The 17661-nt window shown below is 38.0% G+C and overlaps 1 protein-coding gene across 8 annotated transcripts in view; it reads right to left on the bottom strand.

Moving 5' to 3' along the window:
- sema4d (sema domain, immunoglobulin domain (Ig), transmembrane domain (TM) and short cytoplasmic domain, (semaphorin) 4D) overlaps positions 1-17661 on the bottom strand; it is a 93102-nt gene that overhangs the window by 32922 nt on the left and 42519 nt on the right. The window contains exon 1 of one of the 8 annotated variants that reach the window (XM_057818326.1): positions 8580-8719. The exons of the other annotated variants lie outside the window; for them this stretch is intronic. The gene's annotated coding sequence lies outside the window, so the exon portion shown is untranslated. Of the gene's footprint in view, positions 1-8579; positions 8720-17661 lie in introns of those variants that run through there. 8 annotated transcript variants of the gene reach the window in all.

Here is a 17661-nt window from a genome sequence, read left to right on the forward strand (position 1 = left end):
ATTGCCTTCTCGGCTCCTTGAGCTTCACAAGAAGGCGGACACCTGCTCCGGGACGCAGGGTTCCCAGTACTGCGCTGGTGACCGAGCACTGATGTTGGCTGAATGCCCGCTTGGGGCGAAGAGGGTCGAGTACGGAGTATTGGCCTATCAGCTCACACAAAAACCTAAGTGGTATAGGATTTTCTACAAATGCTCCCAGGAAGACCTTACAACTATGGGGGTAAATAAGTGATTAACTCCGATTAAGCGTCAAGGTTTCAGTGGGAAATATCTAGTCATTAGAGTGCTGTGGCCTTGCGAAAAAGGCAAGATAGCTGTAACTATAAAGCCCTTTTCAGACATACACTGAACTCCGTTTAAGTCAGTCTTATTAAATGGGTAGCCCTAATGTCTGTAAGCAATTTCCGACCGGGTCGAGTCCTTGTGCAGTGGGGCTAATAAGTATTTAGTCAACCATTAATTGTGCAAGTTCTCCCACTTGAAAATATTAGAGAGGCCTGTCAACTGTCAACATGGGTAAACCTCAACCATGAGAGACAGAATGTGAAAAAAAAAAAAACAGAAAATCACATTGTTTGATTTTTAAAGAATTTATTTGCAAATCATACTGGAAAATAAGTATTTGGTCAATACCAAAAGTTCATCTCAATACTTTTTTATGTACCCTTTGTTGGCAATAACAGAGGCCAAACATTTTCTGTAACTTCACAAGCTTTTCACACACTGTTGCTGTTATTTTGGTCCATTCCTCCATGCAGATCTCCTCTAGAGCAGTGATGTTTTGGGGCTGTCGTTGGGCAACACGGACTTTCAACTCCCTCCACAGATTTTCTATGGGGTTGAGATCTGGAGACTGGCTAGGCTCTCTAGCGAACCGCAGACGGGCCTGGACGTGTACTGGCTTCAGCAGGGGGACACATCTCGCAGTGCAGGTTTTGAGTCCCTGGCAGCGCATTGTGTTACTGATAGTAGGCTTTGTTACTGTGGTCCCAGCTCTCTGTAGGTCATTCACTAGGTCCCCCCGTGTGGTTCTAGAATTTTTGCTCACCGTTCTTGTTATCATTTTGACGCCACGGGGTGAGAACCTGCATGGAGCCCCAGATCGATGGGGATTATCAGTGGTCTTGTACGTCTTCCATTTTCTAATAATTGCTCCCACAGTTGATTTCTTTACACCAAGTGTTTTACCTATTGCAGATTCAGTCTTCCCAGCCTGGTGCAGGTCTACAATTTTGTCTCTGGTGTCCTTCGACAGCTCTTTGGTCTTGGCCATAGTGGAGTTTGGCGTGTGACTGACTGAGGTTGTGGACAGGTCTTTTATACCGATAATTAGAGTTAGAACAGGTGCCATTAATACAGGTAACGAGTGGAGCCTTGTTAGGCCTCGTTAGAAGAAGTTAGACCTCTTTGACAGCCAGAAATCTTGCTTGTTTGTAGATGACCAAATACTTATTTTCCACTCTAATTTGGAAATAATTCTTTAAAAATTAAACTGTGATTTTCTGTTTTTCCCCCCCACATTCTGTCTCTCATGGTTGAGGTTCACCCATGTTGACAATTACAGGTCTCTTTAATATTTTCAAGTAGGAGAACTTGCACAATTGGTGGTTGACTAAATACTTATTTGCCCCACTGTATACAGTGGGGAGAACAAGTATTTGATACACTGCCAATGGATTTTCCCATTGGCAGTGTATCAAATACTTGCCAATGGGTTTTCCCATTGGCAGTGTATCAAATACTTGTTCTCCCCACTGTATGTATGGGACTTAACAGAGTAGCATAATGTGTGAAAGCAGCCGGTTAAGTCCCAGGTCACAGCGCGAAGGCTGATGGCGTAAATATCATGAGACGACAGCACAGCTTGATCATATTCAGCTTGCTTTGCTTGGATATTGCATACCAGTTCATAATCTGTATGTGTTTCGTGAGCGTATAATGAAAACCAAGACCACAGTGATCAGTCAGAGTACGTCTGTTCGAACTTTGGCATCCATTTTTGGAATTGCGGGCTGAAATACAACGTAATGTCCAGGCTAGAAAATCCCGTTTCATGCCCTCCCCGCACAGAGAGCACACAGTCGCTAACACGGGACAAGTCTGAAAGGGTCCAACCCAAGTAATTCCTGGTACATCTCCCCATGTCTAAAAGCCATGACACGGGTAAATCCCTCGTCACATTACACAAGAATTTAGCGGAATACAAGTCTGAAAGGGGCGTAAGTTTCTACATTTAAGATTCATTCAGGAGATGCATTTTATACACAAGTTTATCCATTTCAGTACCATTGATAATTATACACCTCGAATCATTTAGTTTTTCCACTGTTGTTCAAGTTACTTTCAAAAACTAAAGAGTAGAGATTGAACGAAAAATGAGGTCGGTAATTTTCCCGGCTGTGATATACCGCCGTGTGATGTGTTTGCATGTGCTGCATGCACTCGGCACCCGTGCGTGTCGACTGCATATGAGACTCCAGTTCCTTTAACAGATGTTTATTGTTCATCAACACATCATAGAATTAAAGTTCAGATGGATAAAATAAGGAAACACATCTATATTTATCATTATAAAACAATATCATTGCTACATTGAGGCTGATGGGGGAAAAACAAAACAAAAAACAATGTACAAACCACTTTAGCCTGCTATAAAACATTGGCAGTCCTCTCCAAAACGCAAACTTTCAGGTAAAAGATCAAACGTGAGAACTCGCTGGTTTACAGCATTTGTAAATGAAGTGAAAAATAGAAAAATGTGGAACTGACACCACATGCATGACGAAAAAAGAAGACAAGTGCCCTTGTTTTTACCGAGTGTAAAGCATACGGTTAGCGGCTTAGCGAACTTGCTTCCGGGGAACATTTCAAAATAAAAGCATTTCATAAAGATGCCTGGAGTTACTCTCAAATATTTCCGATTCAACACTAAGATTTGCTTTAAAATGACACTCATTATGGAAAATCTGATTGGTAATGAATAATTTGGTTTCAAATTTGCAAAGATGCACTTTGTAGGACAAGATGATTCAAGATGATGATTATGAGTCATTTTGGATTAAATCAACACTTTTGATGGGTTCCAATTAGCAGAAAACAAACATGGTGTTTGCTTTCGTTCTATTTCATATTCTACATACACTAAGCTAGCTTTCAAATGGCAAGTTATGCATTGTGTGTGTGTTTTAATATTTTAATGTAGTTTAGGGCTGCAGGTATCGATTATTTTAGTAGTCGGTTAAACGATGAACTACTTAGTTTGCATAATCAAGATATCTGATAAGGAACATAAAAAATTAAAATACCTGATCTGAGCCTAAAACGGTATACAAAAACTAATAAATGAAGATCTAAGTAAAACAAAAGAACAATTGGCTAACTTACATAGCAAAAGTCCGCGAGCTTAAATGCTATAAAATCTTTTTTTTTTTTCTACAATGCTCGTAACAAATGGTTCAAACACATATTCCCACAAAAAAAAAAAAAAAAAAAAGCTAATTATAACTATGAACTAAATTACGAATACATTCATAAAACAAGCTCAAACAAAAACTTAGTTGTTGGTCTTAACACGGAGCAGCCAGATTCAGCCATGTGAGTTACAGTATGTCAAATTCACTGTCACCACTAGAAGGCAGTATATCCATCCAAATCAATAAAACTACAAACACTTTGAAAACAGACCATTGCAATGCCAATTTAATTAAATGAATACTCAAAGCAGCAAAGTTTAATTCAAATCTTTTTTCTAATGGAATTACTTGAGCTAATCAATTAATCGCTGCAGCACTAACATAGTTCTTGTTTTTAGAATAACAGTTTATTGCATTTAAATGGGTGATTGATTAGGATGTATTGTCACTACATTAGTGGTTGAATTGTTTTTTTAAAAAATGACAATATCACATATGGGCAATAATTTATGAGACAATGTATCGCCTACTAAAATTTGTTATCGCGACAGGCCTAATGCATACTGTTGAAAACCTAATACTTCCTAGGTTTCATGTTTGCTATTCACCCTTTTCTTATGCCTTGCTTGTGTAAATCTATTTTGCCATCATGAGGAAACGCTGAACACACTTTTTGATGTTTACTAAGATGAAATCTCACAAGACAACGTGACATCATGCATTGTATTGTTCTGGAGGCAAAAAAAACTGTTGTTCTAGCCAACAAAAAAAAGATGGTATCTTCCCACATTTCAAATGCAATGCAGACAAGACTCTGGGCATCCGGAGAGCAGAGTGACAGAATTGGACATTCACTGGCTGCCAATCTCTGAGCTCTCGCTGGCACGCACATTAATGCATCGAAATCAGTGACAAAGAGACTAACTACTTCTTATTCTTTAAGAGTTTTTTTGTGGAGGGGGTTGCAAAATAGCGTTTTCATGATAGAATAAGGCAATTTATTATTAACAGACAAATATGTGTTATCTTCAAGGAACACAAAATTTGAATAGAATAGAACGACTTGATTGTCATTGTACAGAGTACAACGAGATTTAAAGCTTCGCCATAAAATCCACCACATAGAAAAAAAAATGCAATAAGTCTGAATTTTTTTCTAAAGTTACAGTGTACGCAGATTGATAATAAAGTAAAGAAGGATGATGTAGTGGTAAACAGTGCGTACATGACAATTTAAAGTACTCACACTGGAAGGCAGATGGCTGTCTAGATATGACAGTTTGTGCATAGATATTGATGTAACAGTGCAAAATTGCTATAATGTAATCGTGCAAATATTGAATATGCAGTACCCAGATTGGGACACATGTCCGACAGCATATTACCGTATTGGCCCGAATATAAGACGGCCCTGATTATAAGACGACCCCCTCTTTTTCAAGACTCAAGTTTGAAAAAAAGACTTTTTGAACGCCAAATTAATTTTTATACAGATAATAATTACAGTACATCCGAAACAAATGATTATAACAATATATTTGAGAGAAAAAGCATGTTATTTTGCCTCATTCAAATCTTACTATCTGAACATTTAAATATGTAAACTATAGTGCAATCACATTCGTAAATGAATGGCTTCTGGTTTTTGAAATGTAAATAAAACAATCTATTGTGATAAAACAACAAAATTGCAATAACTGCATTAACCATCAAAGTGAAGTCTAACTGTAACTGTAGTCTTGAAACAAATCTGAATAAAGAAAAATATTGCAATAAAATAATGCAACTGGTTAAACTAAAAAGAGTAGCTGAGATCTGTCACGACAGAACATCGCTTCAGTGATATCTGGCGCCATCTGGCGTCGTTAATGGGGAGAGTAGCTGAGATCTGTCATGACAGAACATTGCTTCAATGATATCTGGCGCCATCTAGCGTTGTGAATGGGTATAATGTCTAGACCGCGAATATAAGACGACCCCCTCTTTTTCAATCTTATTTCAATGCAAAAAACACTGTCTTATATTCGGGCCAATACGGTACTTCGAGGGATGTATGTGACATTGTTGTGGCAATAGCAGTGCAATGACAGTGACAAATAGCACTCATTGTCTAAATTCAGGGAGGTTTTGTAGCAACAAAATGTGTAATTGTTCAATAAAAGAATTTATAAGATGTGAAAATAAAAGACAAGGAACCAATAGAATTACTGTAAGTTTAAAACTGTTTGTGAATACATTTAGATTTTTTTTATTCAACTTTAAAAAAAAGTATTTTTTACAGTAGTAATCACAATAACCACCATATTGCAATCAGTGTTGTTTTCGTCAATGATGACGATAAAGAAAACATTCTGTCAACGAACAATTTTTTTCATGACGATGATGTCATGATGATGTGCTAAAAAAGTGTCTTCAGAGACTAAAACATAACGAGATGGATGCGCACTGTTGTATGACGAGACGAGAGGCAAAAATTCACCATTGTTTCCGTCATAAGTTCACAAAGTGTGATATTTTCTTTTAATATGTGTAGTTAGCACACATTTTAGCAGTGTTTGGTCGTGGTCATGTACTATGCTGCGCCTCCCCCTGACCTGTGAAAAACGTGTCAGGTGCTTCTTGGTAATCTTGGCTATGCAATGTTGCTTTAGCCTTTAAAGGTCTCTGCTGAGTGATCATCACACACTAAACTAACTTGTAGCGTTAGCATTAGCATTTAGCGCTGCGCGGTGAGTGTGAGTGTCTTCTTAAACTCTTGGAAAATGTTTTGCATATTCCAATTCGTGGCGTCCAGGTGAGTTTAATTATTGCAAATAATGTGCTGTTTCACTGCTGAGTGTACATTATCGTCATGAAGATGTTGATGTCCTTGTAGACACTACAATTATGTGCAATCTCGTCTGTCAATGTTTATTCGAAATTGTTGGAAACCTTTTATTCATTATTTATTCATGGACTAAAACTTTTGAAATTTATAGATGAAAACATTTTGAGAATTGTCGACTAAAACTTGACGAAATTTGAGTTCTCGTGAACTAAAACTAGACGAACACGAACACATTTTGAAATACCTAAACTACGACAAGACTAATAAGTATTTTTGTCCAAAAGACTAAGACAAAAATTAAAAGAGCTGCCAAAAAACCACACTGTTTGCAATGCCTTACCAGCATCGGAATTTTGGAGACAAAAAAGTAGCTCTGTATTAATTTACTAATAGTTTTTTTTCCCTGAATTTCCATCGATTTTTTTGAACATTTTTTTTGTGGCAGGCAGTGTCATATCAACTGTCAAAAAAACGCAAACCTCAGGTTATTATTCTACACATGACGACGTATAAAACGCAGAATTCGCACATCTTTACTTTGGTCCGAGTTTTTAAAAACCCTCATTTTTAATGGCCAAATGTGCGTCTGCGTGTGGATGATAGGCAAAACCATAGAAAATTTTTTGAGAGCTAGCTGCGATACGTGTAGACATGGCCTTATTTAACTCTATCAGAGCCATTGAGATCTGCAGACGTCCAACCATGTGGCTGTTTCTGCAGTGAATCTTTATGAGTTTATCACTAGTAGATGTTAAAGCCATTTGAATTGGGAAGGTGGCAGCGACTCGCCAGCAGCCCTCCCAGCTCAAATGGATTCGACGTCTGTCGCCGTCAATGGCAGCCGATGAGTTAATATTCTTTCATGTACTTTCACAAAACGGAGGGATTATTAGTTTCAAATCTGACAGTTTTATGAGCGGGATTTGAAAGATCAAATGGGGAATCACATATGGCTTTCTTCCCTTCATCCGACCCCAGGGGGTCTCACAGCGCAATCCCGACATTTGTGAGGACTCCTAGGATTATACCCGGCTAGCTCCCTAAATTTAAATAAATATTAAAAAAAAAAAAAAAAAAAAAAAGCAGTAGTGCTATGAGATTAGGCGAGGACTGTAACGGACAATAGTAACTTGAAAGGAAATACTAAAACAGCTTATTTTGGATTTAAATGCAAGTTTGACTATAAATACGTCGATGAATGTGATAAAATAAACTAATGGTTTGAAGGTACCTTAAGACAAAAGCAGGCGTCTTTACGGATTTCCCCCAGCATGATGAACTGATTCTGTCATTCCAACTGAGGCTTTAACAATCCCAGCATCTGGGTTTAACCAGCATTACAACTCCAGCTGGCAATCATATGATTATTAAAAGCGTCATCCCATCCCTGCACGGTGGCGGAAGTGCGGTTTTTGGTTGTTTTAAGTGCTGCCTCGTCGCAATTACTTGTGGAAACTGTGCAATTTATGAGCAGCTCGTAAAAAATATCCCCCAAATGCACCGGCGTGACCTCTGGTGGTTGGCCAGCCGTTGAGAGATGACACAGCAGTCTGGAGGCATTATCCACTGCAACCTCACCAGATGACAGATGGACGGTTGGATGAGTACACGATTAGATACAGTCGAATGCCTTAAAAGCTTGAAAATATATCTTGAATGTCAGGCAAATCTGGACTGTCGTGTCACTTCTCTGAACCTCTTTAAACAAATGTGAGTTGTCGTAAGCCTACTGATTAGGGATGGGGGACCTCTGGGTACCTCATGATAAGATACGGTTTGCGATACAAGGACAAGGTTCACAATAACGGTCTAACGACAATTATCGATACATGGGTCAGGAGAACATTCTAGAATATTTAGATGGGGCTTTGCAGGGCAAATATAGTAATAGTAGTAGATAGATTTAAAAAAATTAAAAAAATTTAAAGGTGTTTCTCCGGCACACCGCACAGTCCAAACCGTTTGATCGACTGTCACAATTCAAATATCAAAATGACAGGAATTTTAGCACGGTGCAGGAAATTATTCGAATTACCCCGGAAATTTTTCCATTCGCCTGTAAATGCGGGTTTTTTGGAAAAAAAAAAAAAAAAAAAAAAAACTCCAAAATGTATGTAGTCCTACAATTTTTTGACCAAATTGCATAATTTACAAATCAAAAATTCCAGGACGGTAAGGAGTATAAAAGTTGTATACAGAATTTGCCAAAAACTTGCGACATATGTGTTGATACATATAGTCGAGGCATGCCCGATACTTCGAGTTGGTGCAGTTGTTCAAAAGTGATACTGAAGATGAAAAGTGATAAATGGTGTTACAGTTGTATAGCGCCTTTACACCTTTAAGCAGGGGTGAAAGTGGGCCAGAACGGTCAGGAACGCAGTTCCGGTATAAGATTCAGAGCCGGAACGCAGTTCCGGTATAAGATTCAGGGCCGGAACGCTGTTCCTGTATACGGTGCTTTGATTCCGAAAATATGACGGCTCTGTAAAGAAAAAAAACAAACATAGCTGCCACACATGCATTTCATCTCCAAGAAGAAAACAATCTACCAACATCAGATTTACATACTGTAAGTCTTAACAACAAGCATAATAAAATGCTTGTGTAGCATAATCCGTTTCGACCAATATTTATTATTGATTTTATTCCACGGATGGCATGGAGGTTTCCCAGCTGCTGCAGTTATCAGAGTCTGACGATGATGAGTCACGTCAATGTGCGAATGCACACAGCAAAGCAAAACGCCTGGACTCATTTATCCGTTTAATTGGCTGACATACTGGCATGTGATCACCAGAGATAATTAGCTCTGATTGGCTCAAATGTGCATGTTTTCTGAAACAGCAAAAAAATAAAAGGGCAATGCAACAGAAAATGGATCAAATCTTTAAGAGCAAGCAAAGAGTTAAGGAGGCTTATTTATCATATTTAGTTTTATTTGCTCTGATGGGGAGGTTCAGAACATCTTAGCTGTCAATGTGCACTTTGGACTTATATTTGTTCATTTCTGTTGGGCTACTTATTCATTTCCTTATCATTTAAAGAAGTCAATGTTTGCGGGATCTTCAAAATGTATTTTATTTCACTCTCTTTCACTAAGTCATTCATGCTTATTTTTCTTAATGTATGTTACTTATATCTTTATTATTAAAAAACAACAAAAAGTAAATGTTTACATTATCTTCAATTTTAATATACATCCCATGTTCTTAAGTAGCTAAAATTGAGATTTGGCATTTAGTATGTGAGGAAATGAGGGGAAATAGAAATTAGGTGATAAAAGTTGACGTTATAGCTGTTTTTGTTAACTTTTTTTTATTTTGCAAATCATTGAAAAATACAATTTTGAATGAAAATCTGTTTTTGTATGTGTTATAGAAATAACTGACCAAAACAGTTTCTTTGCATTTCAGTATTTTTGACCCCCCACACCCCCCAACCCCAAATAGATAATAACTTCTTGCTCCGTGGCGGCCTTCTAACCACTTTCACCCCTGCCTTTAAGGCCCTCAAAGCGCTTTACACTGTATCCTCACCTGCCTACTGGTGACCTAGCACCAGGAGCAACGTGGGGTTAAGTATCTTGCTCAAGGATACCTAGACAAGTTCAACAAGGGGGAGAGTCAAACCCATAACCTCTAGATTCGGGAACGACTACACTACCACTGAGCCACGCCATCCCAAAGACTTGAATGGATTTAGTAATGATTTGGAGTGAAAGCGTGAGCCTGTTTTGTTTATCATTATCTGAATAACTTAATATGTTAACAGTCCAACTATAAAGTAGTGGGTTTCACTTATTTTTTTAAGTTTGATTGACAGCAAGACTGAAGTCATGGTGTTCAGACCAAGTAGCCAGGCCTCTCTGAATGTTGACCTCGGTTCATTGTCTCAGTTTCTTAAGAACTATGTCAAAAACCTAGGGGTCCAATTTGATTCTGATTTTAAATTTGAGAAGCAGATTTCTCGCGTTGTACGGGACTGTTTTTATCAGCTTTGCCAGATTGCTAAGGTGAAATCTATTGTTTCATGCTCTGATTTGGAGAAATTGATCCATGCTTTTTTCATAACTCGGCTGGATTATGGGAATTCTTTGTATGCAGGCGTCGGTCAGGCTGCACTGGCCCGTCTGCAACTTGTACAAAACTTTGCTGCTCGACTCCTAACTAGAACCCGCAGGCGCGAACACATCACCACCATTCACTGGCTCCCAGTACATTACCAAATACATTTTAAGATATTATTATTTGTTTTTAATAGGGCTGTCAAAATTATCGCGTTAACGGGCGTTAATTAATTTTTTTAATTAATCACGTTAAAATATTTGACGCAATTAACGCACTAGGCCCGCTCAGACAGATTTAAATGTCAGTACAGTGAAAGGCCAACTTGTTAATTGTGTTTTATGGAGTTTTTCCGCCCTCTGCTGGCGCTTGGGTGTGACTTGCATATGTGATGTGGCGTAATGTCGCCCTCTGCTGGCGATTCAGTGCAGCTGATTATTTGGGTTTCGGCACGCTTTTCTGACGTGATTATATGTCGACGCAAACTCACACTAATAGACAGTGCTATTCAGACTAGCTAACGTCCGCATCCAGTATTCAGTGGCAGTTCTCATAGCCCCATCACACTGTTTGTGTCTAATACATGCATCGCTTGAGTTATATTCCTCCTTTGTTTATATTCATGAGCATTAGATAGTTATTGATGATGTGTATTTGAATTTGTTCACATATATGGTGAAATGCAGTTACATTGTTAGATGCTTGTGAGCTAATTGGCTAGTGCTACTGCTCAAATGGACACGTGTGTGTACATTTTATGTTATTTTGTGATTCATGCAAGTTATTGACACATTGCCTTGTTATTTTCAGTTTTACAAAAATATAAGAAACATGCTCCTGTCAAAAAGAGATGACTTCAGTAAAGCCCATGCAACTTTGCCACACCGTCTGATTTCTTTTTGGAACTTATGTTCGCTATCTGTCAATTTGTGTACTCACACACATTGAGGACAGAATAGGGCTACTAGTTTATTTTTTGATTGAAAATTTTACAAATTTTATTAAAACGAAAACATTAAGAGGCGTTTTAATATAACATTTCTATAACTTGTACTAATATTCATCTTTTAAGAACTACAAGTCTTTATATCCATGGATCACTTTAACAGAATGTCAATAATGTTAATGCCATCTTGTTGATTTATCGTTGTAATAAACAAATACCGTCCTTATGTACCGTATGTTGAATGTATATATCCATCTTGTCTTATCTTTCCATTCCAACAATAATTTACAGAAAAATATGGCATATTTTATAGATGGTTTGAATTGCGATTAATTGCGATTAATTACGATTAATTAATTTTTAAGCTGTAATTAACTCGATTAAAAATTTTAATCGTTTGACAGCCCTAGTTTTTAAATGTTTGTATAATCTTGCACCGCCATATCTGTCAGAACTGCTTCAGCCTTACAGTCCAACCAGAACCCTCAGATCAGCTGACCACCTGCTTCTCTTAGTCCCAATATCAAGGCTGAAGCTTAGGGGTGACCGTGCATTTGCGGTGATGGCGTCCAGGCTGTGGAACCAATTACCACTTAGTATTAGACAGGCCACTTCACTTACGGATTTTTCATCAAAACATTTTATTTTTATTCAGCTTTTAATGTGCAATGACTGTTTATGACCTCGTCTTTTATTTATTCTATTTTTATGTTTGTTTTATCTTTGGAAGTTAACTTATTTTGCCGTTTTATGGTATGTAAAGCACTTTGGACTCCTTGGTGGATTTTTTAAATGTGCTATACAAATAAAGTTGATTGATTGATTGAACAGATACCTATTTAGCACTTTGTTCTCCGTGTTATTACGACAATAATGTCTAATGTTTGCGCTTGCTCTCTGATTAAATAAAATGACCTCCCCAAATTTCAACTTATACTCCAGTGCGACTTTTATGTGGGGGTTTTTCCCCCCTCCTCTTCTCTGTGCATTTTGGCTGGTGCGACTTGTACTCAGGTGCGACTTATAGTACAAAAAATATGGTATTATTACTGGATTCTAAAATCCTCTTTGGGAGAGTTTTTTTCTGTGTTAGCAATCTAAGATTATTAATCACAAAGTCTCTAACTAGATTATTCTTTTAAAATACAGTCCTACCCCAAATTTTAACATCTTACAATACACAAAGATTGATTTTAGATCATTCATATCATTCATAAACACTTAACGTTACTTAAAATATTGGCTAGACTGCATTGGTTTGTTTTACTAGAGTCTCAGAACAAGTTGTGCCCAACCCTCGAGGCACAATTCGTACAATCCACGCCTTTCCTGAAAGATCAAGGAAACACCGGGAACCAAAAACAAACTACTCTCAGTTATATTAAAAAGTGTGGCCGAATGATCAATGACTGGCCTAAAAAGGATAAGAACGTGTGTGAAAGAAACACTATACAGAGGATGTAAAATGGAATCCCTCCTATATAATTACTAGCTGTAGGGCCGCGGCGGAGCTAGCATGTCAACCTAAAGTGGCCACAGCAAAGGCAAATAAGGGGTCAGGTCCTGCAAAGGGTATATTTAGTATGGCGATGGTGAGCTTTTTTCAAAAAAAACAACACGCCCTTATTTGGTCACGTGGCAGAGGAGAATTTGAAAAACTGAACATATGGGTGAGTGATGGGTGAGACTTTCAGTGCTGCTTTCACTGCACAAAATGTTCCTCTGTAATCTTCAACCTAATTGAATAAAGCTAGTTTTAACTGACGAGCATGAATACTAAGATTCACAGTCTAAATCTGGGGTCGGCAACTCAAAATGTCGAAAGAGCCATATTAGAGCAAAAAAATAAAAAACAAATATGTCTGAAGCCACAAAAAATTGAAAGCCTTATTCAGTATATGCCTAATAATGAACACAACAAATGCTATATGTATCTATATTAGCTATGTTAGCCTACTATCAAAATGACTAAGCTGGCTACAAATGCATAATACGCACTTGAAAGCCATTTTCTCAAAAGCCTACAGTGCTCCTTATAATCCGATGTCCCATATATATCGATCAATATTGGTTAATCATGGCATGACATTCGATTTAGCCCAGGTCCATCTTGTGGATGCATAACACAATGCCAACTCTACTCCTACTCCTACTACTACTACTACTGCACCTTATAATGCAGTGCGCCCTATACATGAAACCGTTTTTTAAAAATAGGCCATTCATTGAAGGTGCACCTTATACTCCGATGTGCCTTATAGTCAGTGTTGGGAGTAACGCCGTTATAAATAACGCCGTTACGTAACGGCATTATTTTTTCAGTAACGGGGTAATCAAAACTAATTACTTTTCCCGCCGTTACCGTTACTGACAGTCAAAAGTGGTGCGTTACTTACTCTGAATAAATTGAAGAAACTACCAGCCGTGTCGAGTCGACTCTCTGCTCTGTTGATTTGTCATCCAAGACTTGGGGTGCGTTCAGGTTCGAGAATAGCGCACGTACTTCTGACTCCAAGCTGCTTGCCCTGCTCATTCAATTAGACAATGCTTTCCAAAGTTTGGTAACGTTTCTCTGTTTGCTACACCTGATGCTAGCCTCGTTCCCATCTCCCACTGTCAGCCAGCAATAATTCTGCTTCCATCTTGAGGACGGCAGACGCTTTGAAGGTGACGTGAATTGTCGGGAAACGAGCCTACCTAAATGCAGCCCCTCGAGAGATGCGATGGAAGTGATTGTGATTGGCTGAGGGTTAGAGTCATGTGTCGTAGTAAGCCAATCAGAGCCGGTGATTTCACAAGCAAACCGGAACAGCGCATGCGGCAAACACACACGCAAAACAGATGCACAGGGTCAGGATGGCAGAGCATTCAGAAGAAAAAATGTCCTTTAAGAAGTGGAGATATAGACACTATTTCAAGTTTTTCGAAATTAAAGGAAAGAACCTGCATGTAATGTGTAATTTATGTCCCGGGGCAAAGCTTTTGTCGACATCTGTGGTAAGCAATTCAAATCTGCTGAAGCACCTAACAAGTTAACTACCTGTCTGTTTTTCTCTATTCCACTGACTCGAATACTGCTCAGAAAATTACAAATTCTTTGACATAAAACAAGTTCTTTTAAAAGTAACGGAAATAGTTACTTTCCCTGGTAACTAGTTACTTTTACTATAGAGTAATTCAGTAACTAACTCAGTTACTTTTTGGAAGAAGTAGTGAGTAATGTAATTACTTTTTTAAAGTAACGTGCCCAACACTCCTTATAGTGCGGAAAATATGTTTTTTCTCCCTGAAGTGCATCCTATTGAGAATGACACACCACATGATTACTCTTCATTACAATATTAATGCATTAGAAGAAGGTTTGTGTCATGTTTGCCCTTCTACAGGAACCATATTAAAACAAAAAAATATTTGAGTGAGTTTTCGTCGACAAAAAATCTCAACGAAGACAAACACATTTTGAAAATACTAAAATAGGACTAAGACTAATAAGTATCATCCAAAAGACTAAGACTAAGACGAAAATTAAAAGGGCTGCCAAAAACAATACTGGTATTGGATTTATTATTTTTTGATAAGGATGCCAAGAGTAGCTTGACCAATTTCACCAATGAGACGTTGCAACAAAAATCACATGACTCCATTACACCAATGTGACACAAGCTTGCCGTTCTATGATCACGCCAGCCTGTTCAATCACGGGGTGTCTTTAAATCACTGTAAAAAAGGAAGTATTTGACATAGAGCGCTGCCCTCAATAGGACTCGAAAGCGCAGATTTAAACCTCTCTCCCAGTTTTTATTTGGCACCGATTGACCACAGAAAAACGGCGATTTGATCTTTGAATTTCATAAAAATAATTATGAAGGAACTACAGTATTCACTATTCAAACTAGGAACTATTTCACTTCACTAGAAGGCACTCATGCTCTTTGGACGAATAATGCTTCATTTCTGTCTTTTATTCTCTTGACTTTTTTTTTCTGTAATGGGTTACTGTACAATATCATAACAGTTCATAAAGATAAGTTTGTGCTGAGAAGAAAAAAAATACCATTGTTTAAAAAAAAAAAAAAAAAAAGCAGTGACTAATAAGCAGTGACTCGCAATGTTACTCCTTACATGAGTAATCTTTTCACTGGATACTTTTTTTTACTTGTACCCGAGTACATTTTTTGGACAACTTCTTTTACTTGAGTATTATTATTTTGAAGTAACGCTACTCTTACTTGAGTAAAAGTTTTGGCTGCTTACCCACCTCTGCATTTTTCAACTGATGATCACTCAGTACAGAACTTTAAAGAACATTGCCTATTCTCTCCTCCTAACCTAAGAAAATAAATCTTACACTTTTTCCAAGCAAGCAAGATGGAGCGCAGCCTAGCTTGAAAAATCCTAAACTCCTGTGAGGAGGCGCAGCACATCTCACACGAGTGACATGACCCAAACACTGCCACGAGCTAATGTACTGCACGTACAATGTGAACATATGACAGAAACGATGTCACATTTTTGTCTCGTAGTCGAAAACCGGCATTCGTCTCGTTATGTTAAAGTCTTCCAAGCAGGGCCGGCCCAGCCTATACGCAGACTATGCAGCTGCTTAGGGCCCCTGACCACTAGGGGGCCCCCAATCTGGCAATTGTTTTATTTTTATTCTATTTTGTTTACTACAGTTTGCTTTATTTGACTTTTGTGAGTTTTGATAATTGATTACAAGCTTTAAAAAATAAAAATTCTTCCATAACTTCTTTCTTTCCACTTTTAGAAAAAGGTTTGGTGCTATCTACTGTAACTACTGACAATCATTTGGGGAGAGAAGTTTGAAGTATGCAGTGCAACAAAATCTGATTAGTATACAAAATATGGACGTATGGGTTGGATTGCATGTATGGGTTTCACAGTACACTGTGACGAGATGGTGGGCCAAAAATATGTGCCCCTTTGCGGGTTGGATTGCATGTATGGGTTTCACAGTACACTGTGACGAGATGGTGGGCCAAAAATATGTGCCCCTTTGCGTTATTTTGCTTAGGGCCCCCAAATGGCCTGGGCCGGCCCTGCTTCCAAGCCACATTTTCCCTCATCATAGTCACATCATCATGAAAAAAATTGTTCATTGACAACTAAAACAAACTGAAAAGTTACATAGTGTTGCTTTAAAAACCAACACTCGAGAAAAATTGGAGAGTCTACTTACTTGCCTGTGGATATTGTTGTCTTAGTGTCAATAAGTGTTGCACAAACAACCAAAAGATCAAACCAAACAAAATGAAAAGTTAGTCCCAGTCATTTAAAAGACAGAAAATCTGTCAAATACCCAGAAAAAGTTTGGTTAAAACAACCAACCGAATGTCAAGCAAGCTTCTTAGAATTATGACTGAATAATGAAGAAAAGAAATGAGGAAATACAGCTATGTCACATGGAAACCACATACTCATTCACAGACGAGTCATTCTCTAGATGCAGTTTTCCTTTAGGCCACGATAATAACAGCCAGGCCTCTAGGGCACATTATGCCAGCCTATTTTAGGAAGCCGTGAAAGGTTTTTTTGAAAGCCTTGAGGTCTCAAGTGTGTGACTGGTAGTCCAATCTGTGGTTATGTTTTGTTTTCTAAGTAGTCCTGAGCAGGTGACTTCACTCGCTGTGGAGCAGGGGGCATTTCTGTTTTTATTAGGTTCTTCATGGGTAATACTAAATCTGCACTGATGTAACTGGATCCAAAACCGAATATTACACTTTAGCTCTTTCAGTGCCATTGACAATAACAGACGTCCAGTCTGCTGTGAAATGAAATGAGATTTTCACTAGTAGACATTCAATATATTTGAACTGTGAGGCTGTACAATCATGTCGCCAATTTCTGCCGTGAATTTCACAGCCAATGAGTTATAACAAATCCTATAAAAAAAAAAAAAAAAAAGGATATATTTTATAGCTTTCCATAAAAGATTGATTCTACCATATTACAACTCGCTGACAACACTGACAGACAGAACAGCCCTTTTAATTCTTGTCTTAGTCTTTTAAACGAAAATATTTATCAGTCTGAGTCATATTTTAGTCATTTCAAAATGTGTTCCGTCTTCATCTAGTTTTCATCGACGAGTACTCGAGTATTCGTTTAATTAGAGTGGCGTTGTAATGGTTTATTTTGAAAGTGTTTGCATTTGGTTTTATTGATTATGATGGATACACTGCCCTCTGGTCTGCCTATTTCCACATGGCTGAATCCAACCGCTCCTTGTTAAGACCAAGCTTAGTTTTTGTTTGAGCTTATGTTTTTTAATGCATTCCTAATTTGGTTTATAGGTATATTTAGCTGTTTTTTGTGGGAATATGTGTCTGGACCATTTGTTAAGAGCATTGTGAAAAAACTTCATAGCATAGCATTCCATAGCATTTA

The sequence above is a fragment of the Corythoichthys intestinalis genome, chromosome 17 (genome assembly GCF_030265065.1).
Source record: "Corythoichthys intestinalis isolate RoL2023-P3 chromosome 17, ASM3026506v1, whole genome shotgun sequence".
Taxonomy (NCBI): domain Eukaryota; kingdom Metazoa; phylum Chordata; class Actinopteri; order Syngnathiformes; family Syngnathidae; genus Corythoichthys; species Corythoichthys intestinalis.